Raw genomic sequence first — 13,433 nt, forward strand, 5'->3', positions numbered from 1 at the left:
TAAAGCCAACCGACAGTTGCAAAAGCAATCCCGAAAAAGAAATGCCCTCACCTGATTTTTACACGTTTTCAGATTTTATTACATTCTCACCCTGTTAGTTAATTCTTTCTTTTTTCTTTTTTCTTTTTTGGCTTCAGTTTTTGTCTCACCCTCTTTCTGTAACCATTCTTTACCGGACTCGAACCTCGTCATCATCGTCAATTCCTTTCTGCGTATCAAGTCCATTGACATACATAGCGAGCTAACTGGTAACAGCCGTCCATATGGAGGTAAGCGGTCAGCTAGTTAGCGAGAACAGGAACGGTGTCATACCACCCCATAGCATTTGTTTTGAAGTATAAATGCAGCCATACGTTTATCTGACTACATAATTTGTGATCTCCAGAAATGTATATGGGGCTACGTTTTTAGAATGCACCTGTGTTGGAAACATGAGTTCTACAGGAATTTCATAGAATGTCACGAAGACAACAACTCCCATGATTCCACACTCAGTCGCTGCATCATCAAATTGCGCCTTTTTTATGATTGTTTCCTCTATAGCAAAAATGACACACTGTGTCTTTAAATTTAGAAGAGCTGAGATTGTTTTGATCAATAAGCATTCAGGACTAGATTTCTTTGGATTTGAAGTGAGAAACAGTTCTATTTCTGTATAGAAACTAGCTGTCACATTAAATCGACATCATCCTCTTCTGCTTCGAGCTGTAGGCAGCATGTTCATCTTTAACCATGTATAGTCGGCCTTCACATGATACCATCAACACAGATAAAAGTACATCTGTTAACTGTGCGAAGGCAGCCTGGATGGTGGAGGGTTACAGAGGGCGCTTGTTGGATTAAACACAGCTGGCATGTGTGTGTGTGTATAGCTGGAGGCTTCTCAATGGGCGGCACTATCCTGACCTCGCCCCTGCCACTCCTCTGGAACCAAGGTGCCAAGGCAGATTAAGGACTCTATGGTACGCTGACTTCTGGCTGGCATGTAAAATGTATTTTCAAATGACCCCTGCTGGCTAGTGACAACCACAGTCCTTAACTGCTTTTGACTTAAAATTATCCATCCAAGTTTATTAGAAGCCCCAGGAGCAAGCGGGTCAAGACTGAGCGCACGTCAACAGAAGTGGCACAGCAGGAACACATTTACGAGACTCTAGACTCACTAGGAACCAGACAGAACATGCTCGATAATGTAGACTACAGCTGCTTTTGTTGTGTGCCACCTGCACCTTTTGTGGTTGGTGACTATTTTATATAGCTTACTGGTATTACAAATACCATTAAAGCAATTGTTAACCCCTGAATGATTACCTTATTTTGTGCAATTGTATTCTATTGATCTCTCATTCTTGATACTGTACTTTTTTTTGTTTTTGTTAACTTCTATTTTCTGAAATGTAGAACCTTAAAGGAGACATTTAGGGGAATGTCCAAGCTGCTCATTTTTTTCATTTACTTATTACCAACATCAATGTCATCTGTTTGCTATTCGAGAGCATGATTTCTCAACGATATATGTTTACATCCAACAATATAGACGTTTCCATCCAAAGATGTGAATTAGACTTATGTGCAAAACTGCAATATTGCACAAAATATTTGCAAATGAAGCATACTACTACTACTATCACTATGCAGTCAACAGTCAAAAAAATAAATAAAAAAACTGGCACCAAAAAGTAAAAGAAAAATAGACTTGGCTGTGTTGTGAAAGGCCGGCGTGGGCCTTTTTTCTTATATAATAAATCACATGTGCCACAGAAGACAAAGATGAAATGCAAAAAATGTGCTGAACTACTTTGATGACAGACTTTGGCTGAGGGATTTTAAGAATTGGGAAGTATTGAAATCATGAAGTCATGACACCTTGTCCAACTCTCTAACCATTAGGCCCAGAATGACCAAAACAACATTTCAAATGTTCTGCAATGTGGTTGCTGCTCTGGTTTGTCCATTAGTGTCATCCCATTATGCGTGCATAATCTGTTAAAACAAAATCATATTCCTTTTTAATCAGGCCTGGCGCTATGGTGGGGCAAAAAGGGACACAAATAGAAAAGAAAAGAGTTCACTCAAAACTGAAAATTCTTTCTATCATTAATTACTAACACTCCCATCATTCCAACCTTCAGAACACACATTTAGATATTTTAAAATTTGAAATAGCAATTAAATTATGAAAATTGTGAAATTAAAGCAATAGTCAAGAGATCTGATCCCAACGTCAGGTCAGGGTGTGCTCGTATATAACCTTTAAAGCACGTACGCGGCAGTGAAGGTGCACTCTAGAAAACTGGACTAGTGTATGGCATGTAGGCGCGCAGCCTACAGTATATCAATACATGTTTTGGTTAGCTATTTCTTTAAATACAACTCTCTTGAGCTCTAAAAGGAAAAAACTCAGAAGAAATTTGCCGTTAAATAAATTTTAGCAGAAACGCAACTGCCATTTGTTTTCACATTATTTTTCAGTTTGGGGATATGTAGTCTAATAAAAATGTTTAGTTAAACACTGCACATTCCCACATATTCGTATTATTATATTCATTATTATCAATATTATTAAAATGAACCTATGAATTGACAAAACGCAGAACCCTTTTGAATGTTTGCTTTCATTTTCAAATTGCTAAAGCCAATTTTACAGTTTTGTAAAGAAACATCCCATTATGCAGCAGCAGTGTCAAGTTAGGACACTTAAAAATGCCTTTTGAGTTTTAAGATGATCGGCCTGCGAAGTCAATATTATAGTGTTATAAATGAAATGGGTATAGGCTATAGTGTGTGAGTAAGTGGATTTGCCGCAGATCCACCTCTCACAGGCGCTGCAGGTAAGCTGAATGATAATCCTTAATAAATATGTAATTTAGGCTTTACTGCTATTTGCAAAATTAAACACCAGAAAATATACTGTAGGCCGATTTTAAGAGCTAAAATACCGTTAGCATATCGATTTTATTTTGAAATGTAGCTCATTGACCTAAAAATGAAAATGTAACCTGAAAACATTATTAAAAAGGCTTAATAAATAAAATGACAGGTAGGCCTAATAGTCTAATGGCTTATGATATTTTTTTTTTTTTACAAATGCCAACCGGACAATATCACTCATGAAAGCCTAACAGAAATCTTTATTTTAAAATAATGAAAAAAAAAGTTATATAGCCTATTGAGTTGCGAGTTATCCATGCCAAATGTAACCAATTCACACGGTAATAACTGTGAACTTCTTTATTTTTTTTTAGGTATCTTTTTTTAGCTAGTTTTCTGCTACACTAATGCCTTAAAATGTAACTAAGTAACACATTCAGCTACTATTTTATTTTATTTTACATGGGATTGTAACATTTAACTTTCCTAGCACTGATAGATGATTAGTTGGCAAATAGGCAACGTGAAGCGTGATGACACTGTTATGCTGATTTCTATATATATTTGTTTACTGGTTATGCGAACAGTGGGCCAGCTTGCATTTGTGGGCATAGTTTGAAGTCTTTACCAAAAACCTTAAACATTTATACTATTTGAAATAAAACGGAAAGAAATAAGGAGAATAAAATATGATTTAAAGCACTTTTTTGGCGCTGAAGCCATGATCCATCTGTGTTAGTAAATGGTATTGTTGCATTAACCTTCATTGATAAAATCAATAATAGCGAAACTGTACATATTATTATTATTATTATTATTATTATTATTATTATTATTATTATTATTATTATTACTATAAAAAGCATATTACTGCCTTATGTCAGTACCTTAGGCAGTACTGCAAAGTAATAATAAATAAGTGAATAAAAAGCTTAAGTGAAAGGAACAAGAGGGACCAAAATCAGCAGGTCTACACTCTCAGAAAAAAAGGTACAAAATTGTACCTTTTAGGGTACAAATGGCCCGTCACTAGGGTGGTACCCTTAAGGGTACAAATTTGTACCTCTATTTAAAGGTACAAAATTGTACCTTCTACATTTGTACCCTTTAAGGGACAATTTTGTACCCCCGCCGAAGGTACAAAAATGTACCTTTTTAAATTATATAGCATTTTCAGGGTACTGACCCAGGCATTTTGATCCTTTGGTGACTGCATGCACAAATAAATAAATAAAATATTTTGGTTCGCAGATGTCCATTTTTATTTATTAATGTAGAAATATTTCATTACAACTCAAAACTGAATGTGTCAAGAAATAAAATTACACAGTAAGTATAAAGCAGACATGTAAAACAGTAAAAAGAACAATTTAGATAACAAATAAAAAAATTTCACTCACTGTACAGTATATAATCTACCCTTAATACAAAGACCACAAGAATACTGTTTAAGATTTATAAACACATTACACAGGCTACATCAAGTCCAAAGTATTTGTCTTTAGTCAGAATACCTGGTCATAATAAATAATTTGTCATCAAAACTTTCTCTATAAATTGCTTCAACAGTGCAGAAAACCAAATACATCAGTAGCCTCTTCCTCAACATCAGTAGATTACTCCTCATCATCCTCAAGTGGAGTTGTAATTTGTTGTAACACAATATGTGTTTATGCTTTTGATAAACATGACATGTAAAGCACTCAAAACTGGAAAATGTTCTTTGATAGTCATTAGGACCACAAGTTATTTAAAAATTTGTTTTATGCATGAATGATAGCAGTGTGCTGGATTAACTTGATTGTGATTATCCCAAAAGCATGTAGAGAAACAAAAAACAAGGTTAATCACTCTGGTAACTGGAGTAGATCGAGGCTTGTCACTGTCCACAGTTCATTCAAAACATTCCACTGCAGAAACATCAAGGTGTTCTTCTAATAAGATGGATATGTCAAAAATGTATATTCGTCCACATCATTAGCCCGGCCAATCACAATTCCATCAACTCTGAAGACTGCCGTGACTCGTCTTGTTAACAGAGTTGTCCAGTCTGTGGTGTCCTCCTGTACTTGAACTGTTGGATGTGGTGAAGATGGTTCACTGTAAATGACAAAGCAATAATTACATTAATATCAGTCACTCTATCACTGATGAAGAGAAAATCAACATGCATAGAAAGTAAAATAATTAATATTCACTGATTAAAAAAAAAAAAAAGTATCACAGATTAAAAGACTAATATAAATTTCATTCATTCATTCAATTTCTTTTTGGCTTAGTCCCTTTATTAATCTGGGGTCGCCACAGTGGAATGAACCACCAACTTATCCAGCATATGTTTTATGCAGCAGATGCCCTTCCAGCTGCAACCCAGTATTACGAAACATCCAGACACACTCATTCACACACACATTTATACACTACAGACAAATAAGCTTACCAAATTCAGCTATAGTGCATGTCTTTATACTTGTGGGGAAACCAGAGCACTTGGAGGAAACCCTCACGAACACTGGAAGAATATGCAAACTCCTCACACAAATGCCAACTGACCCAGCCGAGGCTCGAACCAGCGACCTTCTTGCTGTAAGGTGACAGCACTACCCACTGCGTCATCCTAATATAAAGAATATCAAGCATTATAAAATGCATTTATCACAGCATATACTGAACAGAAAACAACATACGCACCTGAGCACAACGAAATGTTGAAGTGTCTCGCTTAACAAGGCTGGCAACATGAGAAGTGCTGCTGTAAAATCAATTCCTGGAACATAAGATGTGGCATACAAACAAATATGAATGAATCCATCCAAAGCTAGAATTTAATATAATTAATCAAGTGGAGAAAGTTTAGAAAGAGTACCTTAGAGTCAGGTCCATAGCATTCTTCAGTTGATCTCTCATCTTTCAATGAATACCTAGAAAATTATTTTAAACATGTGGGTGTACATTTATTGTTGTTTGCAAGTAAAAACCTACAAATTTAAAATAGTATGTAAGCCATTAAAACCATGGTATAGATAATGAGACATACTTACATCTTGTAACTGAGCCATGCTTTCATATGACATGCCTTCATTGCTCTGATGCTGTTAGCCTGCATTATGTTGTTCAATCTTGTCCTGAAAGACAATTGGAAACTTCATAAACTTCTGGAAAGCAATAAGATAAAGCAATAACTATTTATTTATTTTGAGATATTAATAAAATAGGTAAAATAGCTCAAGGTAAGTTACCAGTTTCAGAACAGATAAGACAAATTATTACATTAAAGAACAAAGTATAACTTAAAACGTCGATTTATACAACGTGGTATGTTAATAAGTATTCTATACTAACATAAGTATAACGTTAAACGATAATAAAGCACCAACAATTCTGGACATGAGTTTGTGGACACTCCTCAACATTAATATAACTTAGACACTGAAACGAAGATATGTACAAGCATACACACGGCACGTTTGTAACTAGCCACGTTTACATAATCAGTCGCTTTGCCGGTGACAAAATTGTGATTTTTTTTTCTTCACAAAATGGCGGTGCATATAACCGTCTAAAATTACATTTCCGCGGTCAACCGTGGCTAGAAAATGGCCTCAAAATATAAAACATTATCGATAATAACAAATTCAAGTATTAATAACAAAAGGTTTTATATCAAGGTATATGAAGACTTTAGTCGCGCCAGCTCCGGGCCACACCGCACATTACTCACGGCCCGATTCCGGTGCACGGTTACGGCAGCGTCGGCTCGCTTCTGCCGCTGCTTCTGGCCCGAGTAACGATACAGCAGACGGACTCGGGCAGGCGAGAATCTAGCCGCAACTGGACCGAGTGCATTTTGCTAACTGGGTTGTGATTATATTCCGCCGTGGCAACACTTATTAATAAAGCAGTTACGTAACATATAAGGCGCGAATACGTAACGTAGGCGATAAAGGGATCTTTTACACCGAGAAAACTAACAGCATATAGTACTCACCTTCTATAACGTTATGTCCCTCGGTGACTTCGATATCACATTGTATTAACTTCTTTAATAAGCTGCAGACATCTTAGCAAACTCCATCCTGCAGGCCAACGTACACCAGCCAGCCCGGAGCACTTAAAGCGGGGGAAAGCCGAGACCCGAGCGTCAGACAAAATCAACAGAACACGGCTTCACATGTAAAAATGAGACTGAAAATACATCTTTAATACATTCTTACCTGAAAAGTGTGGACTCCAAAATAGACTTTTCTTTGAAAAGCGTGCGAAGTTCTGTGTAAACAGCCAACATACTCGACCGACCGCCTCAGTAACAAACACTAACGTCTCAACAAGCCAAATTCTTAAAGAGACAGCAACATCACCACCTGTATGAAGATGCTGTCACTCTGCATGGTTCTTATTCTACATCCCATATACTATAGGGTCTTAAACAGTTAGCAAAGACCAGTATTTACGTTTTTTATGATTAAAATTACATTCAAATATAAATTTAATTATTAACATTTTTGAGAAAAAAATGTTTAAATTATGTATTTTAGTATTAATGTTTAATATTAATACATTTAAATTAGTTTTATATTGTGTCTTGATCTTATCATGAGCTGAGGGTACAATTTTGTTCCTATAGGGAAACAAAATATATAATTGTACCTTTAAAGGTGCCAAATTGGTCCTTTACGGTACAATTTTGTATCCAAATGTGCTATAAAAGGTACAAAAATGTACCTTTCAAACCTATATATGGACATTTGTACCTTTATAGCCCATTTGAGTACAAAATTGTACCCTAAGGACCAATATGGGACCTTTAAAGGTACAATTATATATTTTGTTCCCGCTAGGAACAAAATTGTACCTTCACTGTACCTTTTTTTCTGAGAGTGTATAGTCCCCCCTATGGGATTTAAATGCATCCTCAGTTATGAAATCCTGGTGCTGGGCCTGTTTATAATGTATACTGTATGCTGGAGTTTATTCAGTAAATGTTAATTGTTTTTAGATCCCCATTAGATCATACTATTCTTCCTTGTGTCCAACAAAATAAATAATATTTTATCTTAAGTCTTTATCAAAACTAATACCTATTTATACCTATATATAACTAATTTACATTCAAATAAAGCAATAGAAACAATACCAAAACAAAAAGACCGATTATGTACACTTAACCATGACAATAGACACCAATTACACAACCAAAGAGACAAATTTGTATTGAACCATAACTTTAGAAACCACTACAATAAATTGTGTTTTTTTTTCCATTGTAGTTTAAACAAGTAATTTTTCTTATTGGATAAAAGGTTTATACTTCTCAGTTGTGCACGTTCAAAATGAGAGCACATCTTGCCATTACCGAAAATAATGAGATGCTACATATTCGTTCTTTAATTTGCAAATTCTTGAAAATCTACAGAAATATTCACATTGATTGACACTTTGTTGTATTTGTGCTTTTTGGTAAATCTGACCTTTTAAGAGGGGGTGCTGGGGAGGAGGGGGGTTTAAAAAAAAATGAATATGGCACACAGGACTGAACTGGACCAGCTCAGAGGGGAATAAATATTGTTGAGTAGATAGGAAAGTGAAATTGAATTGCTGTGCTGCGTCATGAAATAACCATTTATCTTTTTTGAATCATAACTGTCCCCTATGCATTTATTCTACATATTCTTAATAAATTCCCAATAACTTGTTTTGACCATCAAAAATGTTACTCGATTCCTCACACCGAGATTTAAACCGAGCAGGGAAATATTTCATTTGAACATGAAAAGCGCTCTCTGTACCTCCTCCTCACTGCTGTTATCCTCTCTGCTCTTTCACTATATGTCAGTTTTATCAACAGTATGATTCATAGTTTTTCTCACTGAATAACATTGCCTTTAAAAAAAAAATGAAATAAAGCGGGCAAGCAGAGTTTTCCCACAGAGTCTCCTAAAGGCTACCATGGAGAGAGCCATCTCTTCTGATCAATTGCCCATATTGATGGTATGGATAAGAGAGGGAGCTGTCTGGCAGGACTACATATTTTATTACACAGATATCCCCCCACTATGATGAATCTCTGGTCTTGGAGAGAATGTAGCTCCCGACCTCCATTTGAGGGAGATTAGGTTCTCTGATTACAGTGTCAGTTGCCTTGGACCCCTAGATAAATCATAGATGGTACCCCAAAGCAAAGCTTCGGCTATCTATTACAGTAAATAATTTATTATTAAAGACTGCTGAGAGTATATATGAGATGTGTTGGCAGGCCAGTTGGGATAGCAGGGAAAAGTAGTTTTTAGTTCTGTTTGGTTCCTCTTTGTGTGCGTTAATGAAATTTCAACAACTCGAAGATTTAAAAAAATGTGTGTGGTTTGTTCATTAGTGGGTCTTTTTGTACATTCAGACAAAGAAAAAAAGACTGAACGCATTGAATAACAACTGCTGCTTTGGAAAAAAAGAAACAATGCCTCAGGAAAAAAGCTGTCAGACCCAGTTCCTATGGGGTGTTATTTTAGGAAACATGTTTTGAGTAAAAAGACCCTTTTTGGGCTTTTTAAAATGCTTCTGAATGCATTGCTTTTCATGTTTTATGCCTTTGAGAGTAAGTCAGAGCAGCATTTTAACTCGTTCTGCGGGTAAATGATTTGAGAGAAAAAATAATTAATCCTGTCAATTAAATGTGTTCATTTACTGGAATTTTTATTTAACAATAATGTGATGTGTGTGTGTGGGGAATAATTATTGTGTTGTGACCGTCAACCACCTTCTGAGGGGATGACAAGCTGACAAAACATTGCTGAAACTCTGATACAAGTTTTATTTATGGAGAAAATTACAAAGCACTGCAGTAGAGATCTGTGTGGGACTGAATTTTTAGTCCCGCTCCCACCAGGTTTTTGTTTACCCGCTACCTCACCTCGTTTTCTACCCGACCTAACCATTCTCGCTAAATTTAGATCTGGTTCTAAAAATCTCACGTTAAAATTGGATACTACCAAAAGGAAGACAGGGTTTGCACAAGGTGCTTAAAGTGCCTGAATTTGGCTTTTAGAAATTCAAGTGCTGGAATACCTGGAAAATTGGCTTGTTTATTATAAAGTGCTTAAAATGGCTCGGTTCCACTGAGTGGTATAGTACGTTACGGTTGGAGATGGTACGGATCACCTTTATTATGCTTGCGTTTCCACTACCAAGGGTATCCTTTTGGTGGGTGTGGTGTGTGTCAAAGTTTCAGTCGACGTAATTTTCGCTTGAGAAAATGTCAACAGTAAAGCTGTACAGGTCATTGTAAACCAATAACGTTCAGCTGCGCGTCTAGTTCCGCCTTTTGCTACCCTTTCTCATGTTTGGTACCCTTTTGAAAGAGTGCCGAAGAGGTGGTACAGTAAGGTTTGGTACACCTCTTGACATTGGAATCAGCCATAAAAGCGTAGCGAACCAATCTGTACCATACTACTCAATGGAAACTGACAAAAAAGTGCTTAAATTAAAAAGGATATTTTGTATAAAATTTTCACGCTAAAAAAAAAAAAATTATATATATATATATATATATATATATATATATATATATATATATATATATATATATATATATATATATATATATATACACACACATATATACATATATACATAATATATATATATATATATATATATATATATATATATATATATATATATATATATATATATATATATATATATATATTAGGGATGTAACGGTATCAGAATTTCACGGTACGGTAATACCTCGGTATGAATGTGACGGTACGGTATTTATTGAATCATTTACAGGAAAAAACAAAACTTATGAAAATACTCCAAAAAAGTGCCAAAAGTGTCAATGACATACAAATTAGTCATCTATCTGTAAGCTTTGAAACAGGAACTTCAATTTTAATAACAAAAATATTAAACCATGTAAAAAAATTAAGTTTCAATTTAGTAGTGTTGAAAACTCATCACATTCAATATTTAATCACTCACTCACTTAGAGATGGGTTTAAAGGAAAATTATCATATAAATATAATCTGGTAAAAGCTGGTATCTCTGGGCATTTACAATGTCCCCTGCAACAGAAAAAAACCCTCTCATTTGGGACTGAGGTTTCTGGGACAAGAGAGATATGACTTGGCCCAGGTTGTTAGCAATGGGGAACGTTGTGCATTGTCTTTCCCCCACTTGAGAGGACAAACCATGAGTGAGATAGAGATCTCATGTCTGCATCAATCTGAACAGTGTGCTGTGTTTCTGCAGTCCCCATGACTGATTATTAGTCGTATTCCCCAACTTGCAGGCACGTGCACACACAGTGCTCAACCTGTGCAGTGCACATGCCCTTTTTATTCTTGGATAAAAAGGTCCCTTCCAAAATGATCAAAAGTGCCCCCGCGACGCGACATACCCTCCGTCCCCGCTTTACAGTACGCGCGTGACAACACAGCTGATAAGAACTCGCGCGACAACACAGCTGATAAGAACTCGCGCGACAACACCACTATTCAGTACGCGCGCAGCGACAACACCCGCTTTAGGGTTTTCCAGCTCTTTTTGATCCCCGCTTCTAGCAGCACACTGGATCTGTAGCGACAACAGACCGCAAGGGATTATGGCCAAGCCTGGGCTGATGGGAATTGTAGTTTCCGGTACCTCCCGTTCGCTTCATTCGCCTGAGCAAATTTTCTCAGAAGACCTATAGTTTTACCGAGTCATGCGACTACGGTAATATCGAAAAAAATTAATATTGCGGTATGACGGTATTTACAATACCGTTACATCCCTAATATATATATATATATATATATATATATATATATATATATATATATATATATATATATATATATATATATATATATATATATATATATATATATAAATATATATATATATATATATATGTATGTATATATATATATATATATATATATATATATATATATATATATATATATATATGTATATATGTGTATGTGTTTATATATATATATATATATATATATATATATATATATATATATATATATATATATATATATATATGAATGTTTGTGAACGTTTGTGACTATTTAATGCTAAAATACCCGCACAAACTGCTGTGATTCTGAAGTGGTGATTTGATTGATATGGCTGGATATGCCAGCTCTTAAATAGGCTTTTTCAAACGAATTGCAAGTCTTCTCATCATCGCGTGTAAAGTCTGTTAGCACTCAGACTGTATGCAATCGTGATTTCATCTCTGTTAAAGTAGACATTATTAATCTTAGCACCTTGACTTACTCAAAAACGATAAAGTGTTTAGAATTAGTTTGAAGCATGACAGATGACAATGCTAACAGATTTGGCTGCATCGGAAAGTGAAACTTATCAGAACTTTTAGCAAAGGTGAAACTTAAATTTCTTTATTATTAAACAATTATGCTATTTATTAAAATAAACAATAGAGCTCTTAAAACACTAATTTGAAAAATATATAGTGTCACATCTAATACCATAAGTTAAATTAAGCAATTTTTTAAATTATTTTAATACTGACAGTGTACTTGTGTTTTTTTTTTTTTTGTAGAATCATTTAAGTTTAATATTAAGTGTAAAATAAAATTTCCATGTGATGTACAGCTATATACGAAATAAATTAGCCATACTGTAATGACAGACACAACATGAACAAATAAGGAAAATAGTGTAAAATATGTAAATAAAAGGCAAAATTTCAGTCTTTTCATCATACACTTTAAACCTTTTAAAGCTTGACAATATTTTTTGAAAAATGGCCAAAAAGTGTCTCCTTTTTTATAATATGTCATGAGGAAAAATCGGCCATACCCTTTGTTAGTCCAAATTCATTTATATGTAGTCTTGTTATATAAAAATTAAACCATTCAAACAAGTTTACACCTATAAAAGTAATGAAAAGCAGATTTTTTTTTTCAAATGTAACTAAAAGAGTACTATGTACTTTTACTTAATATTATTATCATTTAATAAAATTTGTATTATTGCAGCAATGTAATAGTATTTTTACACAAAAATTTTATTTTTCACAAATGTTCAGTTCTCTTTTTCCATCTGCGAGAACATCAACAAATGAAAAAACCATTTCACAAACATGTTAATTATATTGTTAATATAATATTATTAATTGATTATTATATTATTATTAATGTTTTTATTTGTAAAATTCACTTTATTACGTTGCGTGTACAGCAAAATAAAAAATAACTCTTATAGTCACGGGAGATGTGTTCTTGGATAAAATAAATAAAGAACTGCTAAATGTAGCACAGTACAGACATATTTTTCAGTTGAACTGCTTTGCGTGTTTCATGGGGTCCGAGATGATGAAGAAATGCCCCTAAGCTCTTTCCGAGTTCACATTTTTGTGGTGTAGTGCTGAGGCTATGCAGCTGGCATCAATATGGGGGGCAAATATTGAGATACTGAGATGTCAAATAAAAGTTTTAATACTTAGTCTTGTATGCGTCTACTGCTTCTTCAGGAAAAGTACACTGTAATGCTGATAATAATGGCAGCAAGCTAGTAGGAGTTGTGTGAGTAAACTTCACTC

General features: G+C 34.7%; 1 protein-coding gene and 1 long non-coding RNA gene across 11 annotated transcripts in view; one reads left to right on the forward strand and one right to left on the reverse strand.

Moving 5' to 3' along the window:
* The window catches only part of tmem132e (transmembrane protein 132E), a 1,112,950-nt gene that overhangs the window by 1,061,737 nt on the left and 37,780 nt on the right, over nucleotides 1-13,433 (forward strand). The window lies entirely within an intron of this gene.
* LOC137495647 (uncharacterized) lies at nucleotides 5,361-7,273 on the reverse strand. 2 transcript variants are annotated; one of them, XR_012406438.1, is made up of 6 exons: nucleotides 7,086-7,273; nucleotides 6,860-6,947; nucleotides 5,913-5,996; nucleotides 5,738-5,792; nucleotides 5,563-5,638; nucleotides 5,361-5,488 (listed from the first exon to the last, which is right to left on the reverse strand). It is a non-coding gene; the product is annotated as an uncharacterized lncRNA (long non-coding RNA). The 2 variants fall into 2 exon arrangements; XR_011015615.2 differs by lacking the exon at nucleotides 7,086-7,273 and having other exon boundaries at nucleotides 6,860-6,977.

The sequence above is a fragment of the Danio rerio genome, chromosome 5 (assembly GCF_049306965.1).
Source record: "Danio rerio strain Tuebingen ecotype United States chromosome 5, GRCz12tu, whole genome shotgun sequence".
Classification (NCBI taxonomy): Eukaryota; Metazoa; Chordata; class Actinopteri; order Cypriniformes; family Danionidae; genus Danio; species Danio rerio.